The sequence below is a fragment of the Lampris incognitus genome, chromosome 10, assembly GCF_029633865.1.
Source record: "Lampris incognitus isolate fLamInc1 chromosome 10, fLamInc1.hap2, whole genome shotgun sequence".
Taxonomy (NCBI): Eukaryota; Metazoa; Chordata; class Actinopteri; order Lampriformes; family Lampridae; genus Lampris; species Lampris incognitus.
Window position 1 is genome coordinate 33,816,273 of NC_079220.1, and position 14,180 is coordinate 33,830,452.

Here is a 14,180-nt window from a genome sequence, read left to right on the forward strand (position 1 = left end):
AGCTACAGTGGTCCCCAGAGGTCTAATGCGCAGGCCCATGTGAAGTGGATACGCCCTGGCATTGACCAACCACTGTCCCACTGCCTTGTGGGTAAGTGTAGGACGACAAAGGCTAGGGGAGCACACCCTGAGAGAAAAGCAACGTGCATGGCGGCGCACGATAGGCGGTCCTCTGACAGACTCGAGCTCCGGCAGCCTCCTGCAGCTGTGGAAGAGTGCTGGTCGTCTTGGGCCCCCCTTGCCACCAGATCCCACCCTCTCACAGTGAAGAAGTGCTGCTGGGACATGCGCACCCCCAGCGGCACTGTAAATAATCTCTTTGCGCAGGTATCCACCTCTGCCTCGGTGAGACCAGCAACCGGAATATGGATCAAAGTCTGGCGGCGATGGGGTGTCTGGTGACGGGAGCAGGTATGAATGCACTGGAAGCTCCTAATCAGACCCCTGCACGCCAGCGGCACAGGGCTATTCATGGTCGCCAGCAGCTGGGCTTGAGTGGCAGCTGCTCTCGGCAGACCCCTGTGTGTCTGAGCAGCCCTATTTAGGAGCCACACTGCTCACCCCAACTGGGGAGGGGCCTAGAAAAGGTGGCCTAAACATTGCCCACTCAAAACATCCTGGATAGGCTACCGCACCTATCGGGACATTCCACTCTGCGGTCGAAATAAAAAAAGAAAATAATTCCCTTTAAACTGGCAACATGGAACATAAGAACTCTGCTGGACGTTAATGCCGAAAGACCTCAGCGAAGGACTGCACTCATTGCAGCGGAACTCAATCGCTACAATATTGACATTGCTGCACTCAGCGAAACCAGGTTCCTGGATGAAGGCTCCCTGAAGGAGGACACCTACACCTTCTTCTGGAAGGGATACCCTGCAGGAAGACAACATCAGCATGGTGTGGGATTTGCAATAAAAAACAGCCTCCTACCAAGACTCACTGAAACACCGATTGGCATAAGTGAAAGGCTCATGTCGCTCAGGATCCCTCTGGCCAAGAAACGTTATGCCACCCTCCTAGGTGCCTATGCACCAACACTGCCAACAGAGGATGACGTAAAGGACCGCTTCTACCAGTCACTAGATGAGGCTCTCCATCATATACCCAAGGAGGACAAGATCTTTTTGCTGGGCGATTTCAATGCCAGAGTGGGGAAAGACAACAAGGTGTGGAGTGGTGTCATTGGTGGGCATGGCATTGGGAAAGTCAATGCAAATGGACTGCGCCTCCTAAGCCTCTGTGTTGACCATCACAAACACCCTCTTCCAATTAAAAAATAAGCACAAAACATCCTGGATGCACCCACGCTCCAAACATTGGCACCTATTGGACTACATCATTGTGAGACGTGCTGATACAAAAGACGTCTTACTCACTCGTGCAATGAGAGGTGCTGAGTGCTGGACAGATCACCGGCTCATCATGACCAGGCTCCAGGTGGAGGTACGCCCTGCTGTTTGTCTCCAAAGGTCAGGAAAGAAGAGACTTGACTGTACCCGGCTAGAAAAGGCTGAGGTCCAGAACAATCTCCGCCTCTCTCTGGCTGAAAACCTGGAAGACATTGAGCTTCTCTTGAGCACGGATGATTCCATTGACAGGAAATGGTCTTCCGTGAGCTCCAGACTCTACAGGGCAGCATCCCAATCCATCGGTTACAAGAGCAGAAAACACCAGGACTGGTTCAATGACAACACAGGCACAATAACTTCCATACTCAAAGGCATGCATAAAGCACACAGTGCTGTCCTCAACAATCCCACATCAGCTACACTCCGGCAACAATGGCAAGCATCCAGGAGAGAGGTGCAGTCAAAATTGCGTGCCCTGCAGAATGAGTGGTGGATATCGAAGGCAAATGAAATACAATCCCATGCCGATAGAAATGATATGCACAACTTTTATGATGCAGTGAAAACCATCTACGGCCCAAGAAACTGCTCTGTCTCCCCCCTGAAGTCTGATGATGGTACCACCCTCATAAAGGACCAGAAACTCATCACAAAAAGATGGGCAGAACATTTCGAGACTCTTTTGAACCAGCCCTCCCCAACAGATCCCTCGATCTTGGATGAACTACCTGTCCGCCCCACCATCCAAGACCTTGACCGTCCACCAACCTTTGAAGAGGTTCATTGTGCAGTTAGGTCGCTGAAAAATAACAAGACCCCTGGCCCTGACAGTATCCCTGCAGAGATTTTTAAACAGGGAGGCTACCTCTGCACCCGTGCACTTTTCCTGTTCATCTCACACGTATGGAAGAATGAAACTGTCCCTCAGCAGTGGGGGGATGCTAACATCATCTCCATATATAAAGGCAAAGGAGACAAGTCCCTCTGTGGCAACAGCCGTGGCATTTCACTACTGGCTGTTGCTGGAAAAGTCCTGGCCAAACTCATGTTACACAGGCTGGTAAAACACATCTCAGAGGAGCTGTTGCCTGAGTCACAGTGTGGGTTTAGGAGGAATAGGAGTACTGTGGACATGGTGTTCACAGCACGGCACCTCCAAGAGAAGTGTAGGGAGCAACATCAGAACCTCTTCATAGCCTTCATCGACCTGTCAAAGGCTTTCGACACAGTCAACAGGGACATCCTATGGAACATCCTCCTGAAGTTTGGCTGTCCACGAAAGTTTGTTAACATCCTTCAAAGATTTCATGTGGGGATGATGGCACGTGTGACCATTGGAGGCCAGGAATCCGAGCCCTTCGGGGTGTGCACCGGGGTACGTCAGGGGTGCATCCTTGCTCCAGTTCTCTTCAACATATTCCTCCTGTGTGTGACATTGCTGCGCCACAAGGAAATCAGGAAGGACAGTGGGGTTACTGTGGACTTCAGACTAGATGGAAACCTATTTAACATCCGTAGGCTCCAAGCGGTCACAAAAATGACATCTGAGCACATCATCGAGTTACAGTATGCAAATGACTGTGCAGTTGTGGCCCACACATCCGAGGCACTACAAGCTACCCTTGCAGCTGCTGAAAGGGCATATGGTAGGCTGGGGCTCTCTATAAATGTGGCAAAGACTGAAGTAGTATGCCAGTGGGCATCTACTCCTCCATCTCATTCACCAACCTTCAACATCTCCGACAAACCACTTGCAACAGTGGAATCCTTCAAATACCTGGGCAGCTTCCTCTCTGACGACTGCAGCATCGACAGGGAGATGCAAAACCGGATTAAACAAGCGTCAACCTCTTTTGGCAGACTTAGGAGAAGGGTCTTTCAAAATAAAGACCTCAACCTCCACACCAAAATATCTGTCTACTTGGCAGTTGTCATCACGACTCTCCTCTACAGCTGTGAGGCGTGGACCCTGTACAGCCACCACCTCAGGATGCTTGAGGCCTTCCACATCAGATGCCTACAATGCATCCTGAGGATAACCTGGTGTGACCGAGTGCCCCATACTGAAATACTCCGCAAGACCAACTGCATCAGCATGGAGGCTACCGTCACCCAGCACCAACTTCGATGGCTCGGTCATGTCATCAGGATGCCAAAGGAGCGCTTACCGCGTAAAGTGATGTATGGCCAGCTACATCTTGGCCGCCGCTTGGCAGGGGGCCAGAAAAACGGTACAAAGACCAGCTGAAGACCATCATAAAAAAGTGCGGCCTGAACCCGAGCCAGCTGGAAGACACTGCCACCCAACGCTCCATCTGGTGGCAGCTCTGTCAACAAGGGGTGCAAAACCTCGAGAAGGACCGCGGTGATCGACGGACCAGAAGACGTCTGAAGAGACATGAAGCCAGTACCACACCTACATCCCCAGTCAGTGATTTCACCTGTTCTGTCTGCGGCAGAAATTGTGGATCGCGGATTGGGCTTTACAGCCATAAGAAGACTCACAAGTGACAGAGGCAGGATTGTCATCATCGGACACGACGGACAACCTAAAGCAAGCAAGCAAAGGGGGGGGGGTTATCTCCATATCTTGTTCAGCATGAGGTGATGCAACCATCTTTGTTGGGGTCTCTGCTTCTGTTGATATATAAACAGAAACAATTATACCGTGTAACAGCATGTCTATAGACAGAAACCCAGTAAGCCAACAGTCTTGCTTAGATACAACCCCAGTCCAAGTAAAAGTTAATGATCTTGTAAATCAAAGAAAATATCTCAGAACTATATTCATTACCTGCAACCATCTCTGTTAGTGTCTCTGCTGCGTCTGTTGATACATAAACAGAAACAATTATACCGTGTTACAGCATGTCTATCAGAAACCCGGTCAGCCAACAGACTTGCTTGGATACAACCACAGTCCAAGTAAAAGTAATCCCGTAAACAAGCTTCTCTCTTCCTCAATTCAAATATTCCAGATCGTCTGGAATTTGACAAATAGACCAGAAAGACCAACCTACACATGACAAGTGGCCATCTCCACCATCAGGTGCCAACTAGTTAGACCAACCACAGCACAGTATTCAATGACCAAACAATGGTTACCAGAAAGATCACCGTACCTTTTTCATCATGTGGTGCGGCATGTACTGATGCTGCTGTATTTTCTAAACAAGACAAATCAAAATCCATCAGTAATGTACAATAACAGCGATGGTTTTGGACAAAATGATACATTGTGTGTGTCCTCACCTGCTTCTGTACTAGACTCCAATGAGCAGGAGCATGTCTCCTGAAAAACATTTTGCATTAGAAATAGCTGTTAAGAATGAATAAATCAGCTGTTAAGTAAAGAATGTTGAAATTTTGAAAATATGATAAACACTTGCCTTTTTCTTCCCTGTTAGTTTGGAGTGGCATACAGTACAAATACCGGACAAATCTAAAAAATATGAATATAATGTTACTTTGTATAACAAAAATAAAACCAATAGTACTCACATTTTGGGGGCCATAATCAAGCTCATACCATGTGTCACATACTGAATACCGCATACTACTAGTAGCCTACCAACAACAGCTCCCATAACTAAGTATGCACATCTTATGGGGTACAAATAGGACATACTACTTTCGTGCCTTGAACATCCATGACGCTTTGAAATCTGACCCTATCCAACGCAGACCCTTATAATGCTAGGGATCGTGGGCCATAATCCCCAGAAAAGTACAGTAACTTTCATGCTGCAAAATATGACTGGATGTAGTATTCCATCCACACATTTTCATTATGCCATGAATAAGAATATACTGTACATACTACTACACTGGGAACACAGGGTTACTCCAGTGTGCTGTACCCTCAGACAAGCGATGTAGCAAAGATGTAACCCGAAGTATGGATTGAATGCTCCGAATTTACAACAGTATACTTAAATTCAAAACCATTCCATCTTACATTTCTGCTACAACACCTGTCTTAGGGCACAGCACCTTGGAGTAAGCCCCTGATACTTCTTACCAAGAGAATTATATAGAAGGAGCGCCAGCCTCTCCTTCTCAACAGGAGGGCATTGAAGGTGCCCTTTTTCCCCGTTCAGGAACATCTCCGCAAACTAAAAGTTTTGCGGAGTTCAACCAAAGAGTATGGGTGTTACGGTTCAACTGGCTACTTGCTAGCCCTAGCACATGCTGCACTAGCTTGCTAGCTTCAGAAAGATATCTCAGCATTAGCATTATCATTTGAGTGAGGGGAAATAACCTTCCATGCATGTACACAAAAACAACTTACTATCACTTGTCTTATTAATTGAGCGCTTATCTTTCACAGCGGAAAAAACTTACCTTAACAATGTTTGAGAAATCGTACGGTAGAGATTGACCGTGATTAAAATTCAAATTCAAATTAGCCCGCCGCTCTTCTGTTTTGGTTAGCCCCGCCTAGTCCCGCAACTATTCTGTTTTGATTGGTTGCCTGAATGAACCAATCACAGTACTTCTGCCCTCAGAACATCTTTGAGTAAGCAACACTCCCATCTGCAGTTGGTCGCCGCATTTTGATGGCTGCTTAGCGGTTTTATCCTTGAAACAGGCTAGCGAAAGCGCTATGGTTTAAAAGTAAGGCTAACTAGACCAGTTAGCTACTGTGAGGTCGTTAGACTAACGCAGACTTGCTAGTTGGCTTGGTAGGTAATTGATTTAATGTAAAGACAGTCAAATGGGAGAATACTAGTATCGCAAATAACATCTAGAACAACTGCAGTGCAAACTAGGGAAATTGCTGTGGTTGTTTTACGATGGCCACATCAGCTGATTAGCTGGCCTTTTTGTTTAGATGTAGTTAGCTAGCTAGATTTTCTCAGGGTTTCCAGTATGGATGTAATTTTTGGTGTCTCAGTTTACTAGCTAATACAGCATGCTACCAATTTAACTGTGTAATATAACAATAATATGATGGGGATTGTTTATCAAATGTGTGCAGATAAGGTTTTATTCTGTGCTTTAATTTAACATGAATTCTCTCATGTTCTTTTTTAGAGAATGCAATGAGAGATCCTCGGATTGACCATGCAGTGGGCTTGTGTAAAAAGCTAGTGAGCAGTTTCTCCTACAGCTGGAGGCGTAAAAAGGAGCTTACAGAGACACAAAGGGAGCTGAAGCTTCCAGAGCATGCACTGAAGAGGGAGTGCCCCACAAGGTGGGGATCGAGGCAGGCCATGATAGAAAGAGTCCTGGAGCAGCAGAGGGCCATTGCTCATGTCGTGTCCACTGACAGAAAGGCCCGACACCTCATCCCCACATTAACAAATCCCTCCGCACTCTGACTGAGTTTACTGATGCGCTTTCCAGTGAGAAGTATGTCAGTGTTTCCTTTGTAAAGCCAGTCTTCCACCTTTTCAGCTCCTCTATCCTGAAGTGAAGGATGATGATCCAAACCTAACATGCACCATCAAGACCAAAATCCTGAGCTACCTGGATGAAAAATACAAGGACCCTCTGACACAAGAACTGCTTGACATGGCCACTGTTCTTGATCCACGGTTCAAACTGAGATACGTCAGTGAGGACAATGTTGTAGCCAGACTTACTTCTGAGATGGCGAGGACTATGCCTGCAGGCATGGTAGTAAGTAATTATTGTGATTACATGCAGATACAACATTTATTATAAATGAATGAAATGAAGTGGATTAAAATGTGCTATGAAATAAAGTGCTGTAATCTACTTTCTGGATGTGGATGTTAAATATGTTTCATTAGATTGAATTTGGTATTCATATTTTATTTACCATACTCTTTTCAATGAGACTGATCCCCACGTTGAGACTGCTGAGGATGCTCCAACTTCAAAGAAAAAGAAGACCTTGGGGAACTTCTTTAAGAACACTGAGGTAACCACACCAAGACCCTCTTCCCCCCAGGAACAACAAGCTATAGCCTCTGAGCTACAGTCTTACCTACAATTAGGCCACCTTGACAGTGAGGAGGACCCGCTGGGCTGGTGGAGGGAACACCAGAGACTCTATCCACGACTCTCAAAACTGGCAAAAACATATTTGTGCATTCCGGCCACAGGTTCCCCTTCCAAGAGGGTTTTTAGCACAGGGGGAAATGTGGTGACCTACCTACGCTCATCGCTCAAGCTGGAAAATGTTGACAGGCTGGTGTTCCTGGCTAAAAACCTATTAATACTGTTATTTAACCTTTTCTGCATAGGCCTGAATTGTTTTAATTTGGTTACATTCTGTAATGGCATTTATTTTTAGTTAGCCTATATTTTGGGCACAATTTTATTTATATTTTGCTTTTTTTAAAGTCCTATTTTGATGCAAATATTTGTACAATTGCAGGCAGTGCTCAGTTTATATTCTGTGCTCTGTTTAGAGCCTCTGTTATATGGGAAGGTGCAATAAAAATATTTTCCCCTAAAATCAGTGAATAATCGTGATAAATAATCGTTATCTCAATATTGATCAAAATAATCGTGATTATCATTTTGGCCATAATCGTGCAGCCCTACAAGAATCAGAGCCTCCTCCCCCCAGCGACTCGTAGTTGCATAGAGGTAACCCTCTCATTCCCCGGGGAGAACTCCAACATGGTGGAGCTCAACCAGGGACTTGTGAGTATCCCCATACCTGCCCGGCACCTGTCACCTTGGCCAACTCCAGAAAAGTAAAGAGTTCAGCCCCTCTCCACGAATTTGGTACCAGATCCCAACCATATTTCACCAATTTTTGCCTTCCTTCATTGGCTTCTTATCCATGTTAGATCAGACTACAAGGTGCTTCTGCTGACTTGTAAAATCCGACATGGGCTTGCCCCCTCTTACCTGTCTGATCTCTTTAAACCATACATTCCACCTCGAGCTGTTCGCTCTCAAAATACAGGGCTCCTGTGTGTACCCAAAGTTAAAAAGAAGTCATCTGGTGGCAGGGCCTTTTCCTGTCGGGCCCCGTTCTTGTGGAATAACCTGCCTGCTGCCATCAGACAATCAGTCTGTTGAGTCCTTTAAATCCAAACTTAAAACTCATCCTTTTTGCCTTACCCTACATTTGATTGACTTTAAATTAAACTCCACAACCTGTACTGAATGGCAGATCGGTTTCTGTCTCAATGAATTTGCCAAGCACTGCTCTGCCGACCAGATTATAGAGTATAGATTATTGACAATTGCAAACTGTTCTCTTCTCTCACGTCTTTTCTCTCTCTCTGAATGATGTCTTCTCCTTTATATTTTTCTGTATGTGAATGGTGTGATGCGAGTCTCCGGTAACACTTTCTATGAAGCTTGCATCTATAAGGCCCAGAAGCATCTATAATGCCCATACTTTCCTATAATGTGTATTACAATGACTAACAGCTATGGCTGAAGACTGTGAAATAGCACTGAAGTCTCATTATGCATCTCTACAAAACTTCAGCAAAACAAGTTGGCTATGATGCATTATGACATTTGACAGATAAACAGGCTAATGATGACATATTTATAATGCATAAATCCATTTTAAATTGATATAGTGTATCATAAAGGTGGTTATGAGGTGTTGTGGGGGCGTATACATGGTTATAATGAATCTTACAATGACTTATAGCTACACTTATAGGGCGTTATAGATGCTTATAGAGCATTATAGATGCAAGCTTCATAGAAAGTGTTACCGAGTCTCCTTTGTGTCCTCCTGTCAGGTCTCCATGGTGATGGTGGTCGCATGGGTCAGGTCCTGGGCTCCTCCGGTGGCATCTGGGCACTGCTTGGCATCCTCCTCATCATATTCTTCATATTATCTCATAATTCCATTATAATTCTGTTATCCTCTTTCAACGCTATATTCTGTAAATTGTGTTTATCCCTCCTCAGTTGCTCTCCCTAACGTTTCCTCATATTTTTTCTCCCTGTTAAAGGTTTTTTTTTTTTTTAGGGAGCTATTTCTTATCCGATGTGAGGGTCTAAGGACAGGATGTTGTGTTGCTGTAAAGTTCACCGAGGAAATTTTGTAATTTGTGATATCGGGCTATACAAATAAAATTGACTTGGCCGACTGTCATGTACATCAATTGAGTTTCGCTACTTTTCTGCTGTAAAATAGTTTTAAAATGAAATTTGTAGGATTCGACTTAGAGACGAGAGAGACATTGGTTGTAAACAAACTCTTTACTTAGAACTTAGCAAAGTTAGGATACTCAGCCATCAGGCTACATCTGCGTTGCCTCTAGTTCGGCTCATATTTAACATTACTTCCTAGTCTCGCCTTGCGAGAGCCCCCCATCAAAGACTAACCAGAGAGCATGCGCATTAACATAAGTCCCAATACATTACAAAATTGTTTGTGTCAGACACCTGTACAATATTTGCTATTATGAGACAATTGCTTTTACTTTTGAAATTACAAAACTGTTATGGACCAAATCATGTGTGGAAATCCAACGAATTTCTGAATTTGAATCTATTCTACAGTCTGAAAAATCATTGTGGTGGACGAAGAGGAACAGATTAGCCTGTGAAAAAACTTGAAATGCTTCATTTTGCAAAGAACTTGCCAACAATGGTGAAAGAGAAGCCCTAAATGGCCATTTCCAATGAAAGGCATAATAGTTCCTTGTTTTTTATACTATTGTCACTTTGTTCAATGTTCAAATGATACTAATATAATTCAGCAGAAAAACAACTGCTCTATAGCAGGTTTACATTTCACTCATTGTGTTTGACGTTATATAAAATTTAATCTACATAAATTTTATTTATTTCAAGGCTATTAATATATCAAAGAATAACGAGCGCGCGATTAGCAGAAGCGCGTGCTACTAAACGTCGCAGCTTAGCGTCCCTCTCAGGTCGTTCATGAGTGAGGGGCCACAATGTGCAACGCATTGCTCACGCCGTGGGGGGGGGGGAGAGACTTGGAACTGCAGATTAAATCAAGTTAAGGCTTGCAAGCGACCTGTTTCATCAATACAGAAAATAAAGCAAAATAAAACACTCCAAAATTCTGGATGTTAACAGTATGTCAGCTGATAAATTGTGGACAGAAGAACGCACCAACAGTGTTTACAAACGTGCGCATTCACAATAAAAAAAATGGCGTATTAAAAATGTGTAAGATAACCTAAAAGTTGATCATCCATAGAGTTGGATTGGCAATGGTGAGATCCCCAGAAGTTGTTTTTAGTGTTTTTGTCGTCATTTTGCATGCCTTTCTGGCCCGCCGATCCGTCACCCAGAGCTTAACACATTCCCGGTGTGAATTTAGGGACAGATATTGATGCTGGATTGCAGTCGGTTTTTGTGCGTTTCTTGCTGGTTGTGGAGTTGGGTACTTGGAGTGACGGCTCAGCTACAGAATGGCATGGGAAGGTCCTGCGCTCCAGAAAGTGCCCACAGGTTCTAAAATATGAAGTAAATTTTAAGGCTTGTATTGTCACAGCCTCTCGCCCTTGACATCAAAGCGTTCGCGGTCACAGCCTCTCGCCCTTGACATCAAAGCATTCGCCCCTGACACCTGCTGACCCCCCCGTCACAGCCTCTCGCCCTTGACATCAAAGCGTTCGCCCCTGACACCAGCTGGCCATCAAAGCAGTCAGCCGCTCTCCCTTGACATCAACACGATCATCACCCTTAAAAAGCCTCCACTGTGGTCCAGTCTTCGCTGGAACGTCGCCTTTCATGGACTTTTGCCTGCCTGTCTACCTGCCACTGAGCCAACTCCTGCTCTACCCCTGAGATCGGTTACTTCAATAAAGACTTGGTTCTTCCCTTACCTGGTTGTCCTGTCTGCTTTTGGGTTCTTCCCTGATACGTGACAGTACGTTCCAGCCACTATGGACCCAGCAGACCATTCCACCACAGACCTGGCCACGGTCTGCCAGGCTGTAGCCAACCAGGAATCGGTCCTCGGCCAGCACAGCCAGGTGCCATAGGAGATGGCTGACGCCCTCCGTGAGCTCGGCTCAAAGATCTCCGGAATCCAGACCCAATTTAGTGCCTCCGCTAGCCCGGGATCCGCCCCTCCAGCTCCGCCACCCCCAGCGCCATCAACTTCGGCTAAGGAACCATGGGTTGCCCCGCCCGATAAGTATGATGGAGATTTTGGACTTTGTCGCCCTTTTTTGATGCAGTGTGAGATTGTGTTTAACCAGCAGCCCCAGTCATATTCCACGGATGGAACCAAAGTCGCTTACATCATGGGTCTTCTCCGGGGAAGCGCCCTGGCTTGGGCTACAGCGGTGTGGGAGATGCGGGCCTCCACTTCCTCATCCTACGCTGAGTTCACCACTGCTTTTCGCCAGGTTTTTGATCATCCCGTGCGGGGAAAGGATGCGTCAAAAAGACTGATCTCTCTCCGCCAGAGTTCCCGCAGCGTCGCTGACTACTCAGTTGAGTTCCGTACGCTATCAGCGGAGAGCGGATGGAACAACGAGTCCCTCCAGGCCGGCTTTTCCAACGGGCTAAGCGAATCCATAAAGGACGAATTGGTTTCTTACCCCGAGCCTGGAGGGTTGGAGAAATTGGTTACCCTGGCCATTCGTGTGGAGCGGAGGCGAGAGAGGACGCGCCGCTTTCCTGGTCACAACAACTTACCACGGGCCACACCTCCAAACCCTGGGGGCCGAGCTCGCTCGACTGAGGTTGCTGTCCTCCGAGAAAGCCCGAGGCGTGACTCTTCCCCAGCTTCGGAGCTGATGCAACTCGGCCGCTTCCGGCTCAACCCGGAGGAGCGTCAACGCCGCATCAACGAGAACAGCTGCTTGTATTGTGGTCAGCCTGGTCACTTTCTCGCCTCCTGCCCTCACCGTTCCGTCAAACTAGCAGGCTCACGAGGGAGGGGGAGGATCCTCGTGAGCCCAACTGTCTGCCCTCTGTCTCCTCATCCACGTACCCAGTTGCAAGCTACCCTCAGTTTTAAAGGTCAGTCCACTAAACTTTTGGCTTTAATTGACTCTGGAGCTGATGAAAGCTTTTTGGATGCAAGTGTTGTGAAGCAGCTAGGTCTTGCCACTGTGAGTCTGGACCAGCCTCTTGAAGCTAATGCCCTGGATGGACGTCTCCTGGTCCGGATAACCTCTAAGACCGAGCCTGTGCGCCTCCTGTTGTCGGGAAACCATCAAGAGGAGTTAAGTTTTTTCGTTATCAATTCTCCCTTTGTTCCCATTATACTTGGTCATCCCTGGCTGGTTAAGCATAGTCCCCATATTGATTGGTCATCGGCCAGAATTTTAAGTTGGAGTCCCGTCTGTCATGCCATATGCCTCCAGTCTGCTCTGCCTCAGTCTGTCCCGTCGGGTGTCAAGCCCTGGCTCCAGGAATGCCAAGCCCGATGCTCTGTCTCGTGTGCATGGGAAGGAGTCTGAGCCCAAGCTCCAACCTGACACCATCGTTCCCTCTACCTGTGTGGTTGCGGCTGCGGCTGTCACCTGGAACATTGAAAGGGAGGTCATGGCAGCACAACAGACTCAGCCTGACCCAGGTAACGGTCCCCCTGGGCGCTTGTTTGTTCCAGATGCTGTTAAATCTAGTGTGTTGCAGTGGGCTCACTCTTCCAAAGTCACCTGCCATCCTGGAGTAACCCGTACCCTAGCCTTCCTCCGAAGGCGGTTCTGGTGGCCTTCCATGACGGAGGATACTGGGTCTTTTGTTTCTGCCTGTCCTGTTTGTGCCCAGAATAAGCCCTCCACTTGGGCCAGTGCCGGTCTGCTTCGCCCCCTGCCTGTTCCACACCGTCCCTGGTCGCATCTGTCCCTGGATTTCGTCTCTGGTCTGCCCACCTCCGACGGTAACACCGTTGTACTGACTGTTGTTGATCGCTTCAGTAAATTTGTTCATTTTTTGCCCTTGTCTAAACTGCCTTTGGCCCGAGAGACTGCGGATCTGCTGGTCAGGGAGGTTTTCCGGGTCCACGGTCTTCCCCGTGATATCGTGTCTGACCGTGGCCCCCAGTTCACTTCTGCTGTCTGGAAGGCTTTCTGCTCTGCCATCGGTGCCACCGTCAGCCTGTCATCGGGGTTCCATCCTCAGACCAACGGCCAGGCCGAGAGGGCCAACCAGGCATTGGAGACAGTTCTCCGCTGTCTGGTGTTTGCCAACCCATCCTCTTGGGCCTCACAACTCCCCTGGGTAGAATATGCCCATAACACCCTGCCATCGTCTGCTACTGGGTTGTCCCCTTTTCAATGCCTTTACAGCTATCAGCCTCCCCTTTTTCCTTCTCAAGAGGTAGACATTCTGGTTCCATCTGTCCAGGCCCATGTCCGTTGGTGCCATCGGACCTGGCGGCGAGCCCGTGCTGCACTGCTCAGGACCTCCGGCCGTTACCAGCGCTTGGCGGATCGTCATCGCACCCCTGCTCCAGACTACTCCCCCGGTGACGAGGTATGGCTCTCTACCAAGGATCTACCCTTGAAATCGGACGCTAAGAAACTGTCCCCCAGGTATATTGGTCCCTTTCCCATTGTCAAAGTCATTAACCCCTCTGTGGTCCGTCTGAAGCTGCCCCACGCTCTCCGGGTTCACCCTTCCTTCCATGTGTCCTGCCTCAAACCTGTCTCTACCAGCCCTCTAGTTCCTCCGGTCCCCCCGCCCCACCTCCTCGTATGATCAACGATCATCCGGCTTACACCGTTCGTTGTTTCCTGGACTCTCGTCGCCGCGGTCACGGCCTGCAGTATCTCGTGGACTGGGAGGGATATGGCCCGGAGCAGAGGTGTTGGGTCCCTCGTCGCCTGGTCCTGGACGCGAACCTCATCCAGGACTTCCACAGGACGCACCCTGACGGGTCTGGTAGGTCGCCCGGTGGCGCCCCTCGGAGGGGGGGTACTGTCACAGCCTCTTGCC